The sequence below is a fragment of the Echiichthys vipera genome (genome assembly GCF_963691815.1).
Source record: "Echiichthys vipera genome assembly, chromosome: 7".
In the NCBI taxonomy this organism is placed as follows: domain Eukaryota; kingdom Metazoa; phylum Chordata; class Actinopteri; order Perciformes; family Trachinidae; genus Echiichthys; species Echiichthys vipera.
Window position 1 is genome coordinate 15,509,792 of NC_139832.1, and position 27,132 is coordinate 15,536,923.

The following is a 27,132-nucleotide window of genomic DNA, read 5'->3' on the forward strand; positions in this document are numbered from 1 at the left end:
CCGACTCTTGAGGGTAAGATCTGGCGATTTCTGTATCTCAATCGGAAAACAGCTGCCTGCTTTGGCCAGAAACAATGCTATCAGAGCGCTTAGAGTCAACCAAAACAGTAAAATTAAAAGACACTGAAATGCTCCTCAGAGCCAGATGATAATTTTCGGTTGATTTGTACAAGCGATATTACACATTGTCATTTGATCCATCATTATCATAACCATATTGCCCCCAAACCTAGCACAGTTTCTAATCACCCAACAATTTAAAATGCACTTCACTTTCAGTATACTGAATGGATCATTTTCTACTAGCATTCGAATAGTTGAATTCCAAAAAGTGCCACTTTTCATGCCATTAGTCCATACCAGTACTTCTGTTCTTGCCTTGCTTTATCTCTTTCTAAGTTTAATCTCTGCCGTTACAGACACTTCAGACACTGACACTTCAGGGCATCAGTAAAAAAAAGGCATCTTATCAGACATCTGAAGAATGGATTAGACTTCAAGCATAGGGGATTTCTTATCATTTTCTTAAGTGACATGAGCCAAAGTGAGTAAAAATCCCCAATGCTATAGGAAAATCTGAGGAATGAGCTTGCATTGATTCTCATTTCTGTCTGTCTATGTGGCTTTGCGGTGGCATTATCTGTTTCACCTGGAATGTTGTGCGATTTGAGAGTGGAACTCTTGATCTTTTAGGGCAAACACAACGGGAGTCCCTGTGAACCCTCCATAACTGTCAGGCATACAGTTGTGGCAGACTTTAAAGGTTTTCCCTTCTCTCCAGGGAGTAATCTAAGCATTTATCTGGGAGCAAAGCCTTATATCAGAACTGATTATGTAACCGTGAAAAAACAGTCACAGTAGTAAGAGTGTGAGAGATGTGACCAAGTGTTGAACACAGATGCAAGATAAGGCAAAATGTTTAATCTTTTAATAAGTGATCCCAATTTTGGCCTTCATCAGGTGAAATATTGACTTTACAGCTAAATCAGTGGAGAAACATAACAAATACAGATGCTTCCACACAGGTGCACTGCATGGTACAATTAAGCAATTAACATTCAATCATGCTCTGTGAATGCTGAGCGTGCAGTTGATTCAGATTTTCTTTTATCAAGATGGCAAGAGGAAAAGATCTAACTGACTTTGAAAGAGCATTCTTTGCGCGGGCACAAATGGCAGTAGCGTCATAAAGACTGCTCAACTGGCCCATGTTTCAGTAGGAACAGTGAGTTGAGTATGATGTCTATATTTAGACGTCAGTATTGTGGTCAACAGTGCACATTGTTTTGTGACCAATATTTCATTGAATTTTAGTAGAACATAAAAGTAAAGGACAATATAGACCTATATAACTGTCAACAGCGCACAATTAATGACCATGATACTCGTGCATTAGTGCAATATGTAAGAAAAAAGAAGAGAAACTTCCCTACAAATATGGATGCACATATGGTAGTTTAGTGATTCAAAAACCATAGGCATTGGTCCACAGAGATGTGGATAAAGGTGATCTGGTCAGATGAGTAATCTTTCACCATATTCTTGACAAGTGGGCGAGTGCATGTGTGGTGTATGCCAAGAGAATGGTACAGGCCTAAATGCTTGACCGCTACAGTGAGGGCATCCAGTGGCTCTGTTATGCTGTGAGGGGCATTTTTCCTGACATGATTTGGGTTCACTTTTCCCATTTAGAGAGAAGGGTCACTGCAAATCAATACAAAGTTGTTCTGAGTTATCACCTTTATCCTATGATGAGATATTTTTATCCTAAGGGGACTAGTCTCCTCCATTACAATGCTCCCATCCACAAGGGGTCACCGAATGGTATGAGGAGTATAAAACTGATGTGAATCATATGCTGTGGCCTTTTTAATCACCAGTCATGGTAGATTTTGCGACGGCATGTTAAACAACTATGTTACCAGTTAACTCCCACTGCTGAAACTAACCTCAAACCTTTTCAAACCTAATTAACCTTACCCTGTGCAGAGTTGCTGGGGCAACGCTCATAGCTGTTCTTTTTTTTTTTGCATTTTTCTTCATATCAGTAGCAACAGTCCACCTTCGTACAGACCTCTCTGGCTTTGCCGGCTGGCTGGTAGCACCTTGAAGTATTTCAAGAGATGTATTGTAAATTTAACAAGTATGGCCAGTTTCTTTCATTTGTTTAGCACACATTGGGTGAAAGGTGGGGGACACACTGGACAGCTCACCACTCTGCCAACACAAACAGACAACCTCATTCACACCTATGGGCAAATTAGTTGCATGTGTGTCCTGCATTGTGAAAGAAACTTGAGTCAGCACAAAGACAACATGAAAACTTCTATTAACCAACTTTCAAAAGATGAATTAGAGTTTAAAGTCACCTTTTTGCGTTTTGGGAAATTACAAAAGAAAAACATTGCTTTAATGTAAAAAAAAGTGTCATGAAAAATGTGTCTTCAGTATTGAATGAAATAACCTGATGATCATCTTCACCATATTCATGAAGCACATATGAAAGAGTATGTTTGACGAGTTTGCTCCGAAACACATGGCTAACGTTAACAAATGGCACACCAGGGACAATGTCTTATTGAAACGGGAAAGCTCTGAGAGTGTTTACTCACCCCCTTTGGCAAAGGAAGGGTCTGATGGTTGTGGCTGCTGACTCACTAACTCTGTCAGTGCTCAGTACCCATGCAGCTCACTTGTGTTCGTGTGTAATGTGATTTAAGAGGGAAACCAGTGGACCTGGATCTGCTGTACATCATCCCTGTCTCTAGCTCCATAACTCTCTTTTCTTAGGCTGGGCGCTGACTGGGAGACAGACAGTCAACTAGGCAGACTTTGAGCTGCTCAGACTGCTCTCACGCGTTTTAGTCTGTGCGGTCTCAGCCATCTGGCTAGCACTGGAAGAAAAGTGTGTGTGTGTTTTGGTGTTTCGATGCTCTGCATGTGAACATATGTGTAAGAGGTCTTCTGGTGTCTCTGACTGCTCCAGGTGCTGATTAAGACTGTTTCTCAGTGAAAATCCACATCAAACCAAGTAATCCTCAGCTGTTGTTCATTGTAATCTTGGCTATATATCTGAGAGTTTTGTGATGCATTTGTTGTTTATAAATTGTGCACACTATTTGCTTGATCCTCTTTTTATCTCATGGGAATGATTTTTTTTCTTTCAGGATTGGAAACTAGAGGCTTGGCTGCCTTTAACAGGATCTAGAGACTGTCTGTAGTTGTCCCAGTTGCCATCAGTGAGAAGGTGATGGCTCTCTATCTGACAGGATTTTTTTTGTTACTTTTAAGCTGCGCACAAGTGTCTGACAAGATGCATCTTTTCTCAAATCTTAAACTCTGTGCAGTGATTAATGCCCACTACTAAAATAATGTGTATATTATCCCAATTGTGTTGCATATGTTGATTGAATGTAGTCCTACCTTATGGGTTTAGTCGAGGAGCATGCAGCCTACTGTAATTCTTTGTCCTAAAACCTCTTAGTTGTGTGCTGTCTTTGATTTAATGCTCATAGAGCTGTTGAACTTGAGTAATCCCTGTAGTAATGGGCAATGAGCTGTCTTTTGCGGGGGGGGCAGCTGCCTTCATGGGGGGTCATGCTGTTGGTCTGCTTTTATTCCATCCATTATTACGTCTGTATCTGAGAACTTGGTATGCCAGCTTTATTATAGTTCTTTGAGAATGAATCAGATAGACAATTCATATTTCTTAGGCAACTGCTTTGTCAGCTGCTTGCACTTTACTCCTGGAGCCGGTGTGTTTTTACACTAGACTGATACGGGAGTGCCTGCACTCGACTTGCCGCAATCTCCGCTAGAGACACAGAGTGCCGTGTCAGTCTCTACCCTCTTAAAAAAACCTGTTTCCCTTACAAAATTAAAAAATTGACTCCCATTCACTGCCGTTACCGGAAAAGATCTCAACTCTGCCTTACACTGCCGTTTATCTATTAACATGTTCTGTTAGCCTAGACCCCGGGCGGTGGAGCTAATGTGAGCTAATGTGGCTAATTCTGTAAACATCAACCAGACAGCCGTATCCCCAACATCAATGCCCTTTTTCGGTAAGAGGAAATAAGGAGTAGTAAAAGTTGAATACACTTGGATCAAGTTAAGAGAACGGGCCCCGGCGGAGAGGCTACGTCCATTTCTTATACAGTCTATGGCTGCAACAGAGCGTCTCAGACATAGGGTGCTGCAGTGATGAGCAGTATGAGCAAAATAAAGTGATTTTTGAACATTAAATATGTAAATATGTTGTAGCAGAAACACAAAATACATGTATGAATCTGAAAAAGAGAATCGTAGGACCCCTTTAAGCCATGTGTGAGACTCCAGTATTCTGGCGATTCTTTACTCTCCTCTGATGTCAAATGTTCTAAATAATGTTCTCTGTGATCTAGATATCTCTTAAGCTCTTAAAATGGTACAGCTCCCATATCCTTCCATGGCAGAGCATACACCTACCCACTCTATCTTTTTCATTCTCCCTCTATTTCTCTTGCCTATCTACGTCAGTCCAATGGACAGTGCACAGCCCAGTTGTTTTCCAGATGGTCTATGATGATTAGGGAGCTTTTGGAAGCTGTCTCTCTGCTCAAATGTTCTACAGCTGTGAGCTTTTGGAGCATCATGTTAAAATGTCCACAGAGGGCTTTGGAACAGCTTACTGTTTCCTGAAACAAATTGTTACAAATTCAGCCACTGAATGTGTCTTTATCCACATCCAAACAGGCAGTCTGTACCCTTTTTTTGTTTTTCTTCAAGTGCTACAGAGAAAGAAAATCCAAACCTCTGCTTCCACAGTGATCACACCTGCATAAAAAGGGTTCACTAATGTAGTGCAGCTTTTCTTCTTTTCACCCTCTTCAATGACGTACTGGTTGCTGCCAAGTTTTCAATTTAGCAGCAGCAGTGGAGGGATTAATACTGGACCCTCCTGGTCCTGTGGCTTTGGCTTATTCTCTCCCTCTTCTCTCCTGGCACCAGCGTCAGCTGCACTGTCCCCCCTGCAGACCTCACATGTCCCACAATTGTCTCTCACCAGCGCATCTTATGGGCTAGACAAAATGAATGCTATTAGCAGGAAATTGATTCTTCTATGGTTCTTCTTTTTTAAGTTTTTTCATGTCTTGAGCTCAGTGACAGCACAAATGTTTTTTGTTTCTTAGGTGTGAGCCTTTGACTTTTTCTTGCTCATGAGAGCCACACAAAAGTGAATGTTAATAATTGAGGAGCTGGCTGCCACATATTGATAACCCTTACCTTATCAATAATGTATCAAATCACTTCTTTTTTCTCTGTTCCATTTCCGGTGCTGGCTCTTGTAGAAGCTATTCATCTGAAATGTCCTTATGTAATATCATAGCTGCGTGAAGGATTTCCATAATTATTTCTAACAAACATCAACCCAAAGCAAAGCTGCTTTTTACAACCACTTATCAGACCTTTTGTTTGTGTGTGTGTGTGTGTGTGTGTGTGTGTGTGTGTGTGTGTGTGTGTGTGTGTGTGTGTGTGTGTGTGTGTGTGTGTGTGTGTGTGTGTGTGTGTGTGTGTGTGTCTGTGTGTGTCTGTGTGTGTGTGTGTGTGTGTGTGTGTGTGTGTGTGTGTGTGTGTGTGTGTGTGTGTGGGGCCCATCATGGCTAATAGATGGGGCACTTGACAGATATAAATAGCACCCAGGTAATCTGGACTGCTTCAAATAGTACTCTGAGGTGTATTGTTCTAACAGAAAAATAATCTACATCCTAAAAATATCTGTGTACGTATGCATACAGCATCACTGTACATGCGGTGGATTTAGCTCTCTTCCTGGGGACAGGGAAGGATGCATAGACAGTGACAGTGATTGGATAATACACTTAATTTATTGCTCAACTGTTGGATAGTGTCAGAGTCCTCTCCCACGCTCTGTCCTTGGATCTGGCTGTCCCTGCCTAAGCAAATATTTAAACTCCACGCCAAGGCTCTCATTGAATAATGCATACCTGCTGTGATTGATATAGTACTTTTGTGTTTCTCACAAGCTTAATGGCATCACTGGCGTTACCATAGGAAGAATGTGCAATAGTGTGGTTAGAATCTCAGAAAACATACTAAAATTGTCGTCCCTCGAAATGAACACAAGCTGTTTGTCCAGCAAACATAAAACCCTGGAAAAAACAAACTGCTAAATGCACATCCCTTGATCCAAATTAGTGCCCTGGAGACAGAGCATGTTTCCTGATTCCCGGAGTTCAAGCCATCTGTTTGAGCTCAGGTCAGGTGATTCCCAGATAAGTGAAGAGAATAGCACGGCTTGGTATGGTACATAGCCTTACCCCATAGTCTCACTTCAGATGTTTATCAGAATCCAAGGTATTTTTATTGTTTTGTCATTTTTTTTTCTATTGCAGGACCAACCCTTTAGAAATCCTTCCTTGTCAGAATCCACTTGCTTAGGCAGAGGTGGATTTGCTAAAGGAAGTTTACAGTGTAAACAGACTTTCTTTATATGTATAAATATTTCGTTATATTCATTCCCTACCAACCTTTATACCCAAAACACTTGGAAATAATATGCTTTGCAATGCATTGGTAACATTGGCTTTTTATTTTTCCTCTTTTATAATGCGTTTCCATCTTTTACCACTGCAGCCTGTTACTGTACTTTGAAGTCTGCAGAAATGTGTATCAATTAAACCCTCGCTTGTGCTTGTGCATGACTGGCATGTATGTGCGTGTGTACCAACAACACAAGAACCTACTCACTAAAACACCACTCTACAGTACTTGCCACTAGTGGTTAAAAACTCTGTAGGTTACCTTTAAAGAGCAGGCAAAATGTAACCAATCCGTCCCCTTAGTACTGCATATCAGCTCTGTGCAGCCTCCTTTCAGTTTCAGTCAGAGGGTGTGTGAGAGATGATGCCACAATAGAGTGAGCTTACAGCCGACTTCATAACTGTAGTAATGGTTGCACCACATACTGTTCCATCACTCTAATCAGCTGTCAGCTCTCTGCAATGTTTCTGCAGCAGTAAGGATGAATGTGTTTGGAAGTCAAGAGTCTGTTTCAATAATCAGCACTACTTGCTCCAGGATAAATGCAGCCTTCCCACCTCTGTGCTGCTATTCACAAACTGATGTGTGCAGGCATTCCTCGTCATGTCTGAGTGAGGAGGAGCCCTCACTGTATGACCTCTGCTGGTGGTTCAGATAAATACACCCTCAACTCTGAATGTGATGTCATGATTGCTATGCATCTGCCTCTGTGCTTCTTGTGTAAGGCATCTTCCCTGTGTGACAGCTTTATTACTGCCTGCCACTGGACTGATGATGGTCCTTATTGAGTGTGTGGGTGGCATGGTGTGTGTATGCGGGAGTGGGATATATAACTGATATAAATGTCACAGTGGTAGAGAGAAGAGGAGGATGATGAATTTGACGATACTTTGAGAAGAAACTTTCTGTCACATCACATACTGCAAAATGCACCGTGATGAGGTACTTGTCAAAAATGCAGACGTAACAGATGCAATGTTTTTTTTTTCTAGAATATTAAGCAAGTGAACTCTTTTTAAATCCCATTGTCTTGAAATGTTGTGTTGGGGAAATTTGATGTGGAATTAGAGCTTTCCATTGATTAATTGACAGAAAGTGAATTGGCAGCTATTTCGATAGCTAATTAATTGTAAAAGGTCCTTTTTTGTGCAAAAATGCAAAAAATGTGATTTTCAGCTGCTCTTGGTCTAACATCATAATAAATGTAATATATTTTAGGTTTTTGACTGAAAGAACAAGGCATTTGATGAAGTTTTCTAATGTTTTACAAACTAAATGATTAATTAATTTAGTCTATTTAGTTAATTATAGAGAAAAGAATCAGATCCATTGATTGTAAACATAATTGCTATAATTGATACAGTATGTTGTGATTAAAAAAATGTAGTCTAGGTGTCTCTGTTTGAAAACTACTGTCTAGGATTATTTTAGTTTGTTGATGATTGCATACTCAGGGACACCTTCAGAAATGGTAAGTCATTATACACCCACAAGTGGCGCTTTTCTTTTGTTTTTTTCCCATATATCAAATTATCTAATCGTCAGTCTTTTGAATAGTTTGACTTCTTGGACAAAATACAGTGCTGCTTTAGCATCTTTAACTTCATTAGGTTCAGTAATGTATTATTATGATGTCGTTCTTTTCCCCAAGAAAAACTTCTACTCTTAAGAAGAGAATAAATAACTCTCAAGTCTTTTTGAGTATTTTTAGTCCTAGTCAGACTTGATGTGCATGATTTAATGTGTCATTTTGAAAAACTTGATGAATGCAGGCCCTGGTCCTTGATGCTAGAGACTTGCATCAGCTTGTTGTAAAGAAACTGAAAGCTTCCACGAATCTATAAGAAGTTTCTGTGCAGTGTTTCGGAACATGTCGTAAGTGGACTGTAAGATCTTCTGAGCTGTTAGATTTGCCTCTCTGCCTATTTGTTTTCATTGTTTATTTATGGAGGAGGGAGGCTCATTAGTCATTCAGTGTGACAGTGTAACTGTGTACACAAGAAGTTTGCTTTTGCCAAGAACTAAAGCACAGCTGAACCTGGCACACTGCCAAACTTAAAATTGACTTTACCCTACCTACAGTCAAAATGGCAGTGAAGTGTTCTCAACAACATGTTTATTCATGTTCTTTTTTTAATTATCCAGGACAGTACCTGACAGTTATTGTTGTAATCTCTTACAGATTTGTCATACATATTTAAGTCCCCAGGAATATCTTTAAATAATGCAGAGTTTAAAAAATTGATCTTTTACTTTATCGGGAAAAGGCTAGTCTACATATAATGGTGGTGTTGAGGTGTGTGCTTTTTAATTACATACAGCCCCACAAAACAAATCCAAAAGAAAGAAAGGGAGAACAGGAAGCGTTAAGCAAATCAAATTAAACCCACACTTTTGCAGTTTTGAAGTGGGAAGTAGGGCTGTTTCCTCTCAGTCAGTCAACCAATTGGTAATTTTGGTGTGAGCCGAGTAAAATTCCTTCAGTCCAGTAGTAATGTTTTATGCTTTTTATCATGCTAATGATAGCCTTGTATCGCAAATGTGTATTAGTCTGGGCCCTCTCAGCTCATTTTCAAAATCCAAGGGGCCTACAACTGATCAGAGCCACAAAATGGCAGCGCTTGCTCAGTGGAAAACAATGGCTCAAATTACAGCGAAGCAGTAGACTAAAACGTGTTTCCGAAAAACATTCTATGCAAGAAATAAGCAATACAGTAACATAATATCGAGTCATATTTGATCAGCAGTGTCTAGTTTGACAGTTTGATCAGAGCTTCATGAGCCTGAAAAAACTGTGCTGAATGGATGTGCAGACTGGACTGGACTGCCAGTCATCATCCTAAACCCGCCCCACAATCAGATAAACGGTTGTGATTGGTCTGTATGTGAAGTTTCTGGAAAGCTGTCTCTATGCTGGTAACATGATTAGTCTGGTCTCCGGGCTAGTTGAATGACTCCAAGAAACTAATCATCATATCTCTGGTAAAAACAAGATTTAAAGTGGTACTTTTGCCCGATTCTTTGCGTTTTCTAGATCTGTCAGTTAAATCAACTAGCTTTTTTCTGGGAAAGAGAGGAATGTGTTAATTAGACCAGCTTATGATTCTTATGCTCCCACACAGACATGCACAAGGGCAGGCTAAGGTTGCCAGAGCAACAGCCCATTTGCCCTCTTTGAATGAGGGAAAAAAGTGTTATTTTTGCTTGTGCAGTGGCCAATCTACAGCGGTGGCACAATCTAATTAAAAAATACATAAGCTGTGAAAATGTATGGCTTGTTGGAAATTTACAAGAAAGAAACTCGGATGTCTGAGTGAATGCAGAAAGAGATGACTCTCCCACAAGCTTAATAACACAGGCAATACGTTGTGACAATGGGAGGGAGATTTGGGATAGACAGAAGATTAAAAACAGATTATATCCCAAGAGAGTAAGAAACAAACAGCCTAGCCACACTCTGTGGAGCCAGGAGTCACTAGAGGACGCATTACTTTTGTTACAGACTGATCTCACCCAGCTACCCCTAGCTGTCCCTGCAGCAGCCGGGCAGCGGCTCAGTTTTCTCCCTGTCCCACACAGCGATTGCTGCTGTCTTATGTACCTGCTCAATGTGTGTGTAGGTTTGCCAATGTCGACAAGTAGAAGCTAGATCGCAGGTTGTTTAGTTTAAGCTTGTTTTTTTAGGTAGCAGTGTTTGATTGTGTTAACCTATTCTCTGGTGCGTTTGGGTTTCCAGATCCCTGCAGCTATCAACATATCTGAAACTGCCCATTCTGCAGACAACACGTCCACATTTTCGATTAGTCATGTAAGCTCAACAACAGCACCCAGTTTAAAAGACACTGAAATCTGTCATTCCTAGCCCTGAACAAAACACGTCAGTAATGCAGATCACTGAAAACAGGTAATATACCGTTCACTCACAGCTTAGGAGGCCTATCTGAGAGTTTGCACTTTCAATATACTGTTTTCTCAAATTGGCAATATACATAAGATGTATGGATATAAGATGAGATGATCCTTTATTAGTCCCACATTGGGGACATTTTAAGTGTTATAGGAAAAGCATGCACTTTCTCTCACAAAATAAGTCAATGTTAATGCTGCACATTGTTCTTAAGGAGAGCACTTTGGAGTGTCACAAATGTCCAGACAGGAGTTTCAAATCTGTGTTAATGTGGTATACCTACGTCTTTCTGTGGCTCATACTGTATGTTCATGTCCTAGTTTTCAGTAAGGTGCAGTTGTTGTTTTTTTGTTGCACCAACACAGTGAATGTTTTAAAGGATATTTGCAAGCTTTTGTTTAACGTAGGCTTTGCTAAACTAATTTCTCTTTACCACTTGAGATTTCCCTCTGTTCTTTTAATGTGACCTAACAAGGTATGACATTCCTTTTTTTTTTCTACTGTAACAGAGTTAAGGGGGCTGTTTTTTTTCCAAGAACGCATTCGGTTTTCTTTCATACTACACATGTGTTTCAAGCTGACTTTTAGGTTTGGGACTTGCTTGTATGTAAAATAGTCTTGTCTTATGTCTAAGAGCTTCTCTCCAAACAGAACTGAATCCTTCTGCCCTTTAAGAGGATCTCCTTTACCCTGCGTTTCAGTTAGTCTTACAGGAGGGCAAATCGATCGGGCTCCGTTGGGAACAAGTTAATTTTCCCTTTCCATCTCACTCTCTTCAAGGAAAGCCTAACACTTTTATTAATGGACTCAGTTAGACTTTATTCCTTTCAATTAGCTGACCCTTCCCATTGTAAATCTATACCGAAGATGATTCTGATTATCCACCATGAGTCATGTAGGTCTGCTAATTCTGTGTTTAGTATATGGAAAAGACCTATGTCACAGTTCCCCAGGGTATCTGCCAGGAGGTGCTGTGGGTGTGAGGCAAGGATGTCCTTAGATCTACTAGAGCACTATCTATTGTAATGGATGGAGCAGAGGACTAAATATACTGTTCTTTGTATGTGTCCTTTTTACTGACATTGATGTTTATTTTATTGTTTATTTTATATTTAATTATTCTATATTCTGTCAGTATTCATTTTTATAATTGGTTGACAATGTAATACATTGTATGTATAAAGTCCAATAATGTTAAATATTCTTTGATAAAGTTATACGTTTTAGAAGGAAGCCTTCTGAATACCTTTGCATCATAATATTGATGCAAAATCCACATAGTAAAGCTTTATCTTCATTCTAGCTCAAAAATTCACTATATCGGAAGGAAGCAGTATCGGCAATCAGTGAATTTTACTCTTCTAAAATATGCATTGTATCCGTCTCAAAAAGTCCATATCGGTCGGGCCCTATTCCTCCATGTAAAAGTAATCCATTAACAAGAAAGTGGTCAGAAATGTCCAAGAGTGAGAGCGACTAAGTAAAACCCAGCTAACCTTTGGTTAGCTACTGTTCATGAACGTCACTGACCATTCAAGACTATCTATCTACTACTACTGCATTATTCACGTACATACTTTTCTTCACTAGAAGGTTTTAATTGTAAAGTAGAGTTAAGTTGGCATTTACAGCATGGCATCTTGTTAGGTAGTAAAACAAAACACTAGAAGAGGTAGACTGTCTCAGATTAAGATAGGCAGGGAAACCCCCGGGGGCTTCAAGCCATCTGGTCTTTACACACCGGTAACTTGGCAGCATGTCCTCTCTCTTTATTTGTGATATTGACGTACAATATATCAAGGCACGACTGAGGCCAGGAGAGCAACATCAGTGTTTCAGAGTGTCTCTATTCTTTAGGTTTTTAGTGCTGTATTTATACCTCCCACTGAAATAATGTAGTTTTCCAGCTGAGTGGGATGCAGTTAGAATAAGATCCATCACCTTGAAATGTAAATCCATTTTTCTCTCTCCAAACAAGGTGGTGTTTCCTAGTGTTTCATAAAGAAAGCAGATTTCTATGGACTTTGTATGATAGTAAGAGGGATTGTGACACTTGACTTGCTCCATTCTGTACTCACCACATATCTATTCACGTATGGTTATCTTGGGAGAAATATCCCTCTCATGTTGTTCTTCCTGAGGTTTCTTTCATTTTTTTTCACTAGGAAAAGTTTTTTTTGGGGGCGTTTATCTGAATCGAGGGTTTAAGGATAGATGGTATTGTTGTATGCTGGAGGTTTTGTTCAGAGAATGCAGTGATGTGCTTGTTATATCTTACTGTGGATAATTGTATTGGGTAAAGAGATAGAGCAAAGTGGCAATTCAGACATCTTGATTTACCAGTCTGTACTTGTGCTGACCTTCACTTGTCGTTAGAAATAAAATTAGGGATAGAAGCAGCCAAAAATAGAAGATTGCGTCACTTTTCATGACAGGGTGAGGAGTTTAGTGACCCTGTTGGACCTTGGAGTTGAGCAGCTGATTTGCTGTGTATTGAGCATTCTGAGGTGATTCAAGCATGTGAAGTATCCATGTATCCTTTTGGAGGTTTTCCAGGGAACAGATGACTGACAGAAGAGCTAGGTGGAGACCTGCGACTCAGTGGAGAGACCACATGTTAAAAGTAGTCGGAGGGCACCTGGTGACCCCCCACAAGCATCTGGATGAACCTGGAAAGGAAGCGGTGACACACTACCGGCACCTGGAGTGAAGAGAAAATGATTGATGTTATTTGGAGGCCCTCATGAAAGCAAACATGTTTTTGACAATTCCTGCACTGTGTGTGTATGTGCGTCAGATTGTCTGTGTGACATATGCTGTGTTATTTTCCTCCAGCACAGCCATTAGCAGAGTGAGTTGCACATCTTTGCGCGCAGCAGAGGGATGAAAGGCACTTTGATCTGAATTATTTTGAGATTTTCTAAAAATTAAATGCAGCCTATTCTTTGATGAAGGTTTAGTTTCTGACATTGTCTGATTGAGTTTTAAACACAACTTGTCTATTCTTTGATCTAAATAATCCCTGTGTGTCTGTGGGAGTCAAACATGCATCAAAGTATGATTGTGTAAAAAATTAAAATAAAACCTTTTCACAGGTTCACGCTAGAACACTCAGTGTATATTTGCCTGCAGTTTGTGTTCCTGTCTGATGCAACAATAGCATCTCAAATTCCAGCTTCACTTTTTTTGATTTGGTTTGCATTAGGCCAGGCAAAAAGACTAATCCAACGATAAACCAGTATGTTATGAATGTATGATGCTTACTTAAAGTACATAATACTTACTTAAGTCACAATCATAACAATAATTATAACATAACAAAGGTAATATCATTTATAAGATGATCACTACCTGCATGTCCTGTTGTACTGTCATTTGTGTATTTGATCAAAATAACATTGCCATATGGTATTTTAGCAGTTTGGATTAGTGTGGTCACTCTCATGGCTAAAAGTAAGCAAGACGCTGGTCTTGGATATTTGCATGTAGAGGAAAAATGGCTAATTTCTATTTTGGAGTTATGTCTCTCTGTCTGTAAGCTTTCTCTCCTAAACATAGACAAGTGTGTCAGTCGGGCAACTGGCCTCACAAATCTCCCTGATTAATTGGGCAAATACGCTTTACTGAGATCACGCAAGGCCAACTGTTATGTGGGGTTAATTGTTTATGCCTGAATGCATTCCCTTGCTCATCTCCAGAAAGGGCTTTTCTTTGTATCCTCTTCCAAGTGTAGGGGTAGCTGACTGTGCTGCTGAAAGTGAGAAAAAAGCATTGAGATTTAGACCAGATGTCAGCGTGTGTGCTATTAGTGAGTCTCCTCACCAAATGTAATTTCTGATTTTAACCAGCAGAGGGCCTCCGTGTAACACGACATGGTTCAAAAAGCAAGTTTTAAAATTCATACATGACAATATAAGAAAGGAGGTCTGTGCTGCATATGTCACTTTGATTCAGTTAAGTGTCTAGTCAATTCTAAATGTGATATTGTATCTCATAGGTTGCATTGGTATTATTTAAGTGTTATTAAGATGTATATAGTTTTCATATCAGAGGATTTTTTTGCGGTTGCACACCCTTAAGTAAAGTGAAAAAAAATGATCCCTAAGTCATATTAAAATTATTTAACACGTGGCAGTTCTGGTACTAATTACAATTAAAGTCATGTGATTATATTGTTATATTTAATGTGTGCTAGAGTTTCTACTATTCTGCAGAAAATGTTTGCAACTCATGGTTGTAGCCATTGGAGGGCAGTGTTGGATTTCTGCCTTAACATTCAGCGTCTCTGCGGACATTGTATTAAAATTAGAAACTTAACTCTATTAAAAGATATTTGACTGGAGGGGTTTACAGTACCTCTTTGACAATGTTGTGCACTCTTACTAATAGCGCATCTTGTGTTGTCCTCCTTTCTCTCCCTCCTTCGCCCCCACTTTGTGTGCTTGTTGCATCATCAATCCAGGTAAGTGGCACTTAAGTGAATGCTTCAGTTAGAAAATAAAAAGCCTTGCCTCTACCAAGAGTAGGAGGATGACTGGGTGCATTTCACCCCGAGGTGTTTACAGTAAAGTATGGTGTCCAAAGGGAACATTTCTTGTCTTGCTGTTCACAGCTTCTCAAAACGCTGCTAACTGTATTTTTATGGAAAATGTCTTATACATGTGGCCCATGATGCTGCAGACAGTTTCTCTTAAATCTTTTTTGTGTAGTTTCAACTTTCCCTTCAGAAAAGTGGGCAGTATTTGTTTAGTTTTTGTTTTTGCAGTTCAGTCAGCTGGGTTGAACCATTCACTGAGTGTACTCTCTTTCTCTCTATCCTGTCTGTTAAAGTAATTCCCTCCCTTCTTATGTGCTTGTAAGGAAGGTGATGCATTGTCTCTTTGACCCCTTATAACTCTACACCTGACACATGCAGCTTTTGGTTAGAGGGCTGTAACCAGAAGGGAGCAGCAGCCAAGAAATTCACAACAGATTTTCACAGAGCTTGTTTACATGAAACAATATCATCCCAATACACAGTTATCATGAATAAGCTGGACCCGGCTGGGTGTAGGCGTGCAGAACTGTAAAGTAACAGGATTTGAACCCTGACAAAAGTAGCTTGTTGTTCTTTTCCTCAGAAGATTTGAGTAATGCGGCTGCACCTACAAAAACAGCAGTGGGTAACGAGGAGACACTCCCTGTAAAAGCGATAGAAATTTTGGCCTCTCCCTCTGATATGTCTGTTTTACAGAGCAAATGCAATTATCGGAACTACTTCAGCCTGTCTCAGAGATGATGTCCTCCAAATTCAAAGCTTTACAAATTTAGTTCATGCTAAAAAGTCAGAATTAGACTTTGTTGATCTGAATGAGGAATATGAGGCTAGATGACAAGCTGACTCCTTTTTGGATTGAGTTACTAAACATATTCAGTTGACTGCCCAGCACTGAAAGCTGTCCTCAATTGCGCCTTCCCCCTACACACACACGCCCAGCCCTTGTTTTAGAGCGGCATTGATTGCCCCCGTTTTCAAATGTGGATTAACAGGGTGTTAGAGTGTCAAATCAGGATGTGGTAAAGTTAAATGGGGTCACACTATGGGACACACTTATACTCTTATTTTATTTGTTAGCAGTATGCTCACAAGTCTAACTGAACCTTGCACTAATAGCTGATAATTACTAACTGGCCATTCAAGGTACAAACACAGTCATAAGTTTCTTCTGCACTATTTTGAAGCCTGTTGACAGACTGACATATCTCTGGCATATTTGCGATACAGGCAAATATGTCAAAACCATTATGGAACTGAATGCATAATGACTCCCTGTGAGTGTGGAGCAATCATGTCCTGCGTCAGTGTTTTTCAAGTTCATGACTGCTTCTCTGTGTACGTCTGTTGGCTTGGATTAGACTTGCTTGCGAGACAGCAGTCAGATTGGAGTTTTGAAGCTGTAGCCAATCCATTTCTTCAAGGATCCAGCTTTCAGTGTGACGTCTGATTTATCGTTGTTGTTGTGTCTGCATATAAGTTTGTATCTTTTGTGGGTTTCATGTGTGTACAGAACTTCTGTCTTTTCATCAATCGCTGATTTTTTGCAGTGCGGTTAAACAAACAGCGAATGCAAAGCAAAGGCAACACTGGGATAGGTCTCCAAAAGGTAGGCCGTGGAACTGATTAAGAAATGTCATATGTTGTTGACAAGAATTGGAATATGTGCTCTCCACAGTGTTTGTTTAGTCATCTGCTGCTGTTTGCTTTCCTGCAGCCTGAAGATGATAATATTTAACAATTCACAGCACTGATGAGTGCAAGAGAGCTCATCTGGTTAAAAAAAGGAGAGACAATTTGGATTGTAATCACCTAAATGCACATGCTATTGTAAGGGATCACTCATGTTGCAATATACGGTATATCTGACTGCATGATTAGAGGTGCTGTGTCTTTTAGGTGTAAACAAATGCTGTTCACTCCACAAATCTCCCACCTTCCAATTTCCAACATGGATAACTTTCTGAAGCCATACATTCCCATTTACATGAACTTGCTGTGGCTCTTGCTTTCTTTCTCTCTTCTCTGTCTCTCAGAGTCTCGTGACCCACTTCTGTTGGTCATCTTTTCTATAATCAGTTGGACCGATGTCTAAGCGAGGCAGCACTGCCCCGTCTCTCCGCTCACGCTAGCAGCTATATTTGCCTGGGGACAAGAGGAACTAGAGCTTAACAGATCCTTTATTACATTTCATTACAGTGTCAGTTAAGTGCTGCCATTCTCTCAATCTATCCGTCGATCTGGAATTACAGTATTTTTCCTTCAGCTGCAATTGTGGTTGTGGCTTTTTCTCCATCTACAGTATGCCCATATCTTTGCCTGTTAAAATTTTGGATGATAGACAGATCAATAATGGCCATCACAAAGGGCGGTATTATTTGTTTGTGGCTGTGGTTTATCAGATTGGATTTGCTCCAGTATTGAGGGCACACACACACACACACACACACACACACACACACACACACACACACACACACACACACACACACACACACACACACACACACACACACACACACACACACACACACACACACACACACACTGCAAAGAAACTTTCCATGACATTATTGGTTTCATCAGAAGTAGGCCAAAGCAGGAGCCTGGCCCTCCGGCAGGCCTACTGAGCATGCTCAGCACTGCTGAAGGCTAGGCAGTGGATCAAAACCTTGTTCTACTACTACTACCATCACATTTATTTCTCTCTCTCTCTCTCTCTGTCACTCTCTCTCTCTCTCTCTCTCTCTCTCTCTCTCTCTCTCTCTCTCTCTCTGTCACTCTCTCTCTCTGTCTTTCTCTGCCTCTTTCTCTCTCACTTTTTCTCTCTGCCATGACACAGCCTCTATACAAACAGGGAGACCACCAGTTTAATCGATAAATCCTTTTTGGTCTATAAAATGGGAGGAAAAAGCTCATCGCAATTTCAGCTTAGACTAAGCAAAGCAGCAAATCTTCACCTTCATCTTAAGTCTGGCCAACCCAGGTGGATAATATCAGGTGAAGTGATCACTCCCCTTCACATGTGACTAAAAAACAGGGCTTTCACAGTCTCCGTGTCCTCATTATGTTCTAAGCATAAACATAAACCAAGAGTTACAGCTATAGATATACTGTATAACATGCATGTCTACCTCAGGCCGAGACAGTAGCCATTGTTGTAGTACCTTAAACTGACTTTCACTCTCTCAGATAATACTCTCATCTGGCCCCAGGTCAAGTCTTTTCAGTCCTTTGTTCCCATTCATATGTAGGTAATGAGCTTGGTCTTCAAATAAGTGATTGTCATAAAACGTCAGCCTTTTTATTGTGGGGTGATGGTATTGTAGTCCCTGAACAGTTGAGTTGAATAGGCTATTTGTGAGAGAAGTAGAGAGAGCCAGTAAAGTGTTCTCCTGGCTGTGATGAATGGAAATCAGATGCAGAGTAATTCACTCACAAGATAAAGTTATGATTGTTTAGGGAGATAATTGTTATTCTTTGAATGGATAACTAATATTTTATTACATACAGGCATACATTGGCATGGTGCAGAATCGATTACGTTTATAGCGTCAAGTTTGTCTCAGCCCTATTGCTGTACTGTATATAGTAGACATTAGTGCAACCGAAGCTGAGTCTGCATCTGAAGGCTGTTCTCCATAATCAATGTGAAACTACAACGTAATCTCAGGAGGGGAACAAGCTGATAGAAGGGGTGATGATATATGCTGCGCTGGGTTTATCCACTGCTATATAATCATCAGTTTAGCAGGTGCTTATGGAGGCTCCCTGTGCATGTGGATGGGTCCGGTGTTTCTTGGCTTTATCAAATCAGCACCATGGCCTACATTATCCACTCCCAACAGGCTTATTACTCCCAAAGACAAGAGTTGATAGGTTCATTAGGCCAACAATGAAAGTGAAGTGAGGCCTTAATTCAAATACAGTACTTCTCAGCTATCTGGAGGAAGTGTGGGTGGACTTTAAGGGTCTGTGTAGCGTCACTATTGTGAATGAGATGCCATGGTTTGCCATGCATTCAGAGTTATTTTAGTATTGACTAGTGTTGTTCCAACTAATCATGTGGTGAATTTTGCTATCCTCTCATTAGACGACTTGAGAATTATGTCCAAGTCCTTGATTTTTCATATTATGGTCTTCAACTCAATGCATTATCAATCTCCGATTGAAATATCTTTCTTAACGAAACTGAGTAGTCTCCAGCTCGTATTCAACCAACGTCAGGGGCTGACCCATCAGGTCAGTTGGTGCATGTTAAGGTATTCAAATTAATGGCTGGCTCAGATTTAACTTGCATCACTAATTGCAGTGTCAGTGTTCCAAAAAAAATGCTCAAAAAACATATCTTGTATTCATATGCAGGGCATATATATATATATATATATTATTTATAATTTTTGATTCTCTGCTAGCCCCAGAGCTGACAATTTATATGACTTGATCAGATTCCAAAGAGTTTTTCTCAGGACCCTGTATTTACCATACATGTCTCACCTTTATTTTTATTTCTTTTATTTATCTATTTGATTGTATTATTTTTTATTGTCTCTTTGCTCGCTTTTTCCCTTATCATCTGTAAATTTCCTTTTTTAATGAATTAATTGTTGTTTGTTAAAAGTGTCCTTTGGTTTATGTAGCCTTGTTGATGTGTATACACCGCATGTGTATAGATTTCTATGTGCTTTTGCTCATGCTGTCAAAGCACTTGGTAAACTTTTGTTTTTAAAGGTGCTATACAAATAAAGTTATTGTTTTTATTATTATATTGTTCAGTAAAACTGAAGCACTACAGATTAATGCTGTGCTTACCCAAAGGTTTTTGTGTTTATCTTGAGCAGTTCAACTTTAAATAATTCATAGCCAAAAAATTACGTCTGTGTTTGGTTCGCCTCAGTGTTGTAAACACAAAGTTGACAGGCTGATTCCGTCAGTTTTGTGATACGAGATGTAAAGCATCTGTATATATTTCTTGGACAGCTGGAGTTGGGAGCCTCTGTACCCTTTGTTGATACTGAATTTAAAGGAACCAAAGAAAGTCAAGCCTCTAAGCAAGCAAGCAGTCATGGGTTGGCTGAGTTGTGCTGAAGGGGGCTGGGCTACTAGAGCGCAACACTATTAGGGTTTTGACTTGTAAACTTTGGAATTTGTGACTGTCAGTGCTGCCAAGACTCACAAAGCAGCCTGAGCAGTGAAGCGAGTCTATCCGACCCCTCTGTCTCTGCTGACCCCTCTGTAAGGTCACCTGCGAGGGTCATTGTGCTTGAAAAACACTTTGGGATTGTGGATCTGCAGGCCTAATTTTCCTCCCACTCTTTTGCTTTATCACTGTTGTGACTCAAACTTCTTGGTGTAGTCCCAGGAGGACTGCACATTGCCTGTGCCTCCAGCTAGCATATCTGCTCTTGTACTTGAATGAGACAGATCCTAGAGACAGTCTATCGATTTTCAATGTGTCATTAGCATAGTGATTTTTGGCCCGCTCATGTAATTATGGTCAGTGGGGTGTTGTAATTCATGAGAGGATTCAGCTCTCCTAAACATCCTGGCAGCCCGGGGGAGCTGTAAGTTTGACTTCCTCATCGATTGGTCCGTTTTGTTAGCCTCTGCAAAATGACCCATGTTTCTTTTGATCTTTTTATAATTAGTCTTTTCTTCAGTGTGCTAGTGTAAACACCTTTTCCTTTTCCCTTATAACTTTCCAAACAGGCATTTGTAAAAGAGTCATGGATACAACTGTTAAAAGTACTTGTCATTAGTATATTTACATTAATTTAACTGTGAAGGACATTTAAAAAAAAAAAAAAAATAGCCAGGGTGACCTTTTCATTCAGTGCGGTCATTTTCAGTGTTTTCAGAGAAATGCTTTCTGTTCAATATCAGAAGCAAATGCTTTCATCTCTGTAGTCATGGCGCACAATAAAACCAGTCTTGTGCTGAGATTTATCAATTCCCCACAACCTTGTCTCCATTGGAGAGATGGAAACAGCTCAAGAGGTTTCTTACTGCTGCTCAGTTCCTTGGAAATCATGTTAGATAGCATCAATCATGGCTGGTTTCGTCCCTGGAGGATGCCATGAATTAGCTACAGCCCTTCGAATATATTTCAAGTTATCTAGTGTATTACTATATTTGCATTTACATGTGATCCCATGCAGGTGCAGATGTTAATATTCACTATACATTTGACCTCTACAAAGTTTTCTGTTAAGAAATTTCCAATTCACTGATGTTACTGGAGTGATTAGATCTTGGTCTTTTTTGTCTGTGGGTAATGATCGCTCAGGCACCCAGGAGTCTGTTGTTGTTTTTTCAGCTCCATTTGACACACACAGCTAATTACTGGAGCAGAAGACATCCCTTTTTCCTATGCACTCACACACCAAAGCACCAAGAGGGTGGCCATTTCAGCCCATCTTCTCGCCGGCTCCCTGACGATAAGCTGCTAACAGAAATGTTTATGCATGCAGTATTCTTTCTCTATCACTCAGTTGGAACAGAGGCCCCTGAAGAGTTCTGGCAAATGCTCTGATTTCAGGGTCGTCTTCTTCACCATCAACCTCAGGTACTGTTGCCTGCAGCCACTGTGCGGTACCTGCAGCTGTAATAACCTGCACCTCAGTGACAAAGGAAAGAGCGTGGGAGTGTAGGTGGTGGAAGAGGAAAGAGTCAGAGACGAGAGCGAGTGGGCAGGTAGGAGAGCATCCTCTGAGAGTAGATAAACATGTGAACACTTAGCGATTCCCTCTCGCTTCCCGTCTCTCCGTGACTCTGTGTGGGCAGTTAATGAGTCTGAAAGCTTCTCCTCAGCATCTGTTAGCTGAGAACCGGTTGAAGACTCTACTGCAAACTGTAGCAGAAAAGAAATGCTCTGTTGCTCATTCATAACTGGTACAATGTACAGCATAGGAGATTTTTTTTTTTTTAATGTCTTTTTACTTGTCAGGTTCATCTATATACTACCTTATGGATTCAGTTGCCCTGTACTCCGGTTTTCAGACAGACACGTTAATATTAGGCAGTTCAAGGTATGAATGCTTTTAGAACAACACATTTTTATTACTATTTTATTTAGTTGTATAAAGAGGCAAGAACACAAAATCAATTCTTACTATAAAAAAATAGCACAAAGATGACTCATCCTCTGTCTAAACAAAGATTGAACATTATAAACTTTTCAAATGCAGTGCTGTATATTGCAGTGCTATTGTATTGGGTCGCATTATGCCGTACAGGTGTTGCTATTGTTGATCGTCTCTGTCTGTACCTACCTCCACACAGTGCATTGTTACCTTACAAGGCCTGCAGCTTTGATGCCTTGACAGGACTGGTGGAGCAAAACCATTCTGCTGCGATAACATCAGTGCTTGCCCACCGTGTTATCCCTACTCTGTCATAAAGCCTAATGGTGTGCAGCCATAAAACTGTGTAGTTTAGTTTTTGGTTGAGATGAAAGAGAGTTTGTATGACCTTGTTATGGTCTTAGAACGCCTTAAACAGATACTTGGAACAGTAGTCTTAAAGCAACTACTGAATGCCTGGTGAGCTGTTGTAAGGAGTATTTAAAGCCTGGTTTTGGGATGTTTACTAATTTATAATAAGGAAAGTACAACAAAATAGCCTACAGCTGTAATCAGAACAAATGCTCAGCTGCTGGGTTGATCATGCTTGATTACCAGACGCTATAGAGACGCTGATATTGTATTCACCTTGTGTGTGTGTGTGTGTGTGTGTGTGTGTGTGTGTGTGTGTGTGTGTGTGTGTGTGTGTGTGCGTGTGCGTGTGCGCGTGTGCGTGCGTGTGTGTGTGTGTGAAAGTAGGGAAGGGCCCATTGCCCCACCACTTCACACCCCTGGCCCGACTTTGGTCTTCCCGCAAGACCTTTTTAGCTATGAGGCACCAAAATGTGAAACACCTTGAGCAATTTAAGCACGTGTGATTTTGAACCCAGCCTGATGATGTATGCTTGGAGTAATTCAGGAAGGCTTGGTGGCTGTGATGGTGAAATTTACTTTTTTAATCATCCAGCAGATGCTCTTATACAATGAGTGAGCATTTAGTAACTCTGTGCAGAATACTTTGATAAGCCTCACTGTGTTGTGAAGATCAAACATGTGAAACCGATACACATTTTTTCTCTAACCACCCGGCCCTGTTTATAACTATGTGGAGTCTTGACAGTGGAAATCATTTTCTTTAGAACAGTAGAGTGTTGTTTTTGATTCAGTTATCCTAGAATAAAAAAAGCCAGGCTCTCCTGTGGCAACACAGCAAATACACAGATGGCTAAACAGCTTGCTTTGACTCTGACACCTTTTTGTGAGCGTTGGAGCTCAAGCTCCCTATTTGCCCCAGATTCATCTTTCATGGATTGGGTCACTAAATATCATATCACATATCCTCCAGATACTCACCCCCTCTCTCTCTGCTTTCTCTTGGGGTATGGTGTCCATTCTGTGCCCCAGGTGGTGGCTATATCCCCTGGCTCGAAGCTACATCATTGGAGGCCCTCCCTGGAGGATCAAGGATATCTGAAGGACTGAATGTTTTAGTGTACCCCCCCCCCCCTTTTTTTTTTTCTAATGGAAGAATGATGCATTATTTATGTAGTAGAGCTGGTCTAGGTAGTTCACATAGTATTGATAGTGCTAATATCTGCAATGCATCTTTACAACCACTTTAAATTGCATCTAGTCCTTGTGTTCAGTTTTTGTTAAAACTCAGTGACTTTGAGAGCTACAGGGCACTCTTAGGAAATGTTAAAGTATCACTAAAGGGAGGGAAAAGGGAGAGAAAAGCAGCCACTAAGAGCGTATTGACTGTCTCTGGGTGTCTTCCTGCACCATTGACTACACCCAGCAGGTTGATGAGTTGAGGAGCTGTTTGGCTTCTAGTTTGGTGCAGAGGTCATTGTCCGGCCTTTCATGTCTTCAATAGCTGCAGGCTCCCTGCTGAACCTACTTGATATTCTGTTTTTCTCTCACTTCATTCTATTGAAACTAACAAGCTTCAACCAGATCGCTATAGATAGATATAACTCCAGAGAACTTGAATGGACATGAATAAAAACACAACATCTACCAGAAACCCAGTATTACGATTCCATCAACTGTGGCCAAAATGTTTTGCAACAAATTCACCACAACTTTTATCAGGATGATTCCAAATACTTTCATGATGAGCCTTTTTAAATCCCAGCTCCAGTCGGTTCATTTTTCAACATGCCCCTTTGTCAGGACTTGCTTAAGAATGAGCTGAGGGAGGTGCAGCTACCCACATTCATATGTAAGGCAGTAAATGCCAGAAATAACACAGCTCATGGCTCAGTGAGGAAATAGAGCTCGGATTCACGTATGTGTTATATTATTGACCTTCCTGGATACAGTCCCAAATAAACAATGGAACAACTTAATATGGTGTCACTTCAGTTCTTCCATGCCTTTTTTTTATAATGTCTTTAGCTGGAGTGTGCCATATCTTTTTTACTGCTCTTCTTCGTGTGGAGGAGTTTGGACATTTGTAAATTGCCTGTAAATTAAAAAAAAAATGTCAGCAGGACATCATCACACGCAGTAGCTGCTCGGTGTCTACGTGCCGTGTACATGCTGCTCCACCCTCTGTCCGCACGGTTTGTAATTGTGCTCGGAGGGAATAATAAAGGCGCCGCTGGCCACCTTGCTTTCTTTACATCCGGACCGTGACATCATCGCCTCTCGGGTTTCAGTGTGTCTCCACTACGGGCGCACGCGGCGCAGCAGTCAGCGCGAGTGCTCCTGCCTTGTGAGCACTCACCACACACACACACACACACACACTCACACACAGAAGCAGCAGCGGACTGAGCGCACTTCAGTCACACGCTTCTTCTTCTTCTTCTTCTTCTTCAAAATAACGAGCAACTCTCGCGTCTTAACATCTGACACAGTCACATTTGGATACAGCTGTTACTTGTTTTTCCTGCCCGTTTGACTTCACCACTCCGCGACTGTTGAAGTAACTGGCCGGACATTTATGGAAGCGTTTCATCGTAAGTACAAACCTGCAGTGCTGTCGACGTGTGTGACATAGCCTACATTGCACAGTTCTTACATTAAGCGGGATTTTGCTCTTACCGCGATAATTGTTGAGGTGTTTGGGGGATGTTTAGTTGTGCTGACGGTGATGGTTGATGCTATGGAAAGGCTTTTTAGATGGATGCAGCTCCCGTGAGTGCCTCCTGTGTTTCAGTTATAACCAGCTCCTGTCAGGCTCCCACATGGCTGTATGTGCAAACGGCGTCATTTACACTGGACACCAGCAGCCTTTTGTCGAGGCACCTCTGTGTTGTTGAGTTAGATTATTTCCCATACTTGGGAGTTCACCGGCTAATAGCATATAAATGCTGCATTACCTCTGTGGACTTAAAAAAAAAGTGATATTCTTATATTCGTTTCATGTTTCTTTTCATTATATTAGTTTTTTTTTTTTTTTTTGCATGCTATGGTGTAACAAGCACCTATTTCCTCTACTTTGGAACTGCAAAGCCAAAAGGACACTGCAAACCAAATAATACTTTTTTTTTTTTTATCTTTCTTACTTTCAAAAACTCATATTCTGTTGGTAAAGCCTAGCCCCAGGAGCTTTCGGGTGACTGACTGTACAAAACCGTTAAAGCAAACCCCTGGAGGAAAAAAAAAATACAATGGATTTTCTCTCTCTATATCTGAGAAAGTGTTGGCCATCACTTTATATGCAGCCCTGAATGGCCACTGTTCATCCCCCATGACTATGTTCTTTTACTTTGCATCAAATGTGTGCTTCTGGGTGATCTTTAAAAGCTTTTATCTGTTAATCGCAGTCAGTGAAGCCAGAATTATAGCATTGCACACTGTCTCTCCATCAGTGACCTGGACTATGTCCCCTCTTTAGAAACCAGTGTAGACCACATCCACTAAATCTGATAAGCAACACATATTGTATGGTGTTTTCTTTTTCGATCTTGTGGTTCATGCCAGAATTGCTGGGAGCAGTTAAACCTGTTCTTCATGATCAGGTAGGATGTTTTTAGATATGAACTCTTATGTGTAGCCTTAGACCATACACAACTATGATCTATAAAGCTAGCCATTATTTTGTGTCTGCATGCAAAACATGTGGCAAATCTGAAAAACATTTTTGACTGAAGTATTTTTGTCTGTGCTTGTGGTCTAGACCGTTTGATTGATGCATTACAAAGTGGATTGGGTTGCACAGTTGTTTATAATGCCATATATTTATTAACCATCATATACATAGTGTAGTGAGGTTTAGCATGTGTGTAGTGTTGCGATCACTGTACAAAACCCCAATATTGGGATGACACTTGTCAAACCCACTGGGAGAGAAGGAGCAATTATGCTGTCTGTATTACTTATTCACTTTCCCCATGAGCTCATTCTGTAACCATTGTCCTCAATGCTCAGTGCTTCCTACACACTTGGAACCCTTGAGGGTTCAGCAATGTTTCCTACACATAATTGTTTTGTGGTGTTCAGCCTGGGAGCAGCCTGGTCATCGTCAAACACTTAGGTTGGCTGTGAAACCTTTTGCAATAAAAAAAAACAACAACATATTTTTAGGGAAGTAATTTTACTACTCTATCTGATTTCACATCAAATTACACATCAATCAAACACTTCCCTTTAGATAGTCCAGTGTCAACTGGATAAATCTTGGATTGAGTGATTTATTCAGATGGCCCGTCCATATACATTTTATATGGGAGACCCCGATATCATTAAAAAAAAGGTCAGCAGTGATGGAGATGTACAGAGGCCCTGTTATTGGCTGCGGGTCCAGCCTCTGCACTCACTGAGCAGAAGACATTAAGGGGACTGGAGGGTGGAGCCGCATTTGGTATCAGGCTTTGAGTCATGAAAGATAATCTGCAAAGTGGTCAAAACTGCTGTCATGTACAGACCTACCATTCGGGTCTAAGTTTTGTTATGTTAACTGAGATATGGAGAAAATTAATGTAAGAAGTCGCCCTCGTATATGTGCTTAGTTTCGCAATTGAATGCTAGATGTTTACTTAGCATGATGGCAGCAGCAATGTGTGTTTATACATGTTGTGAGACATTTCCAGTGCCGCTTGACTCCAGTATGTGGTCAAAAGGGAGAATGAACACCT

General features: G+C 40.6%; 1 protein-coding gene across 5 annotated transcripts in view; it reads left to right on the forward strand.

The window, feature by feature from the left end:
- LOC310949431 (pleckstrin homology domain-containing family A member 5-like) overlaps nt 1-27,132 on the forward strand; it is a gene marked incomplete at its 5' end in the record, with an annotated part of 79,233 nt that overhangs the window by 8,573 nt on the left and 43,528 nt on the right. The window contains one exon of one of the 5 annotated variants that reach the window (XM_083916898.1): nt 24,773-25,011. The exons of the other annotated variants lie outside the window; for them this stretch is intronic. Of the gene's footprint in view, nt 1-24,772; nt 25,012-27,132 lie in introns of those variants that run through there. 5 annotated transcript variants of the gene reach the window in all.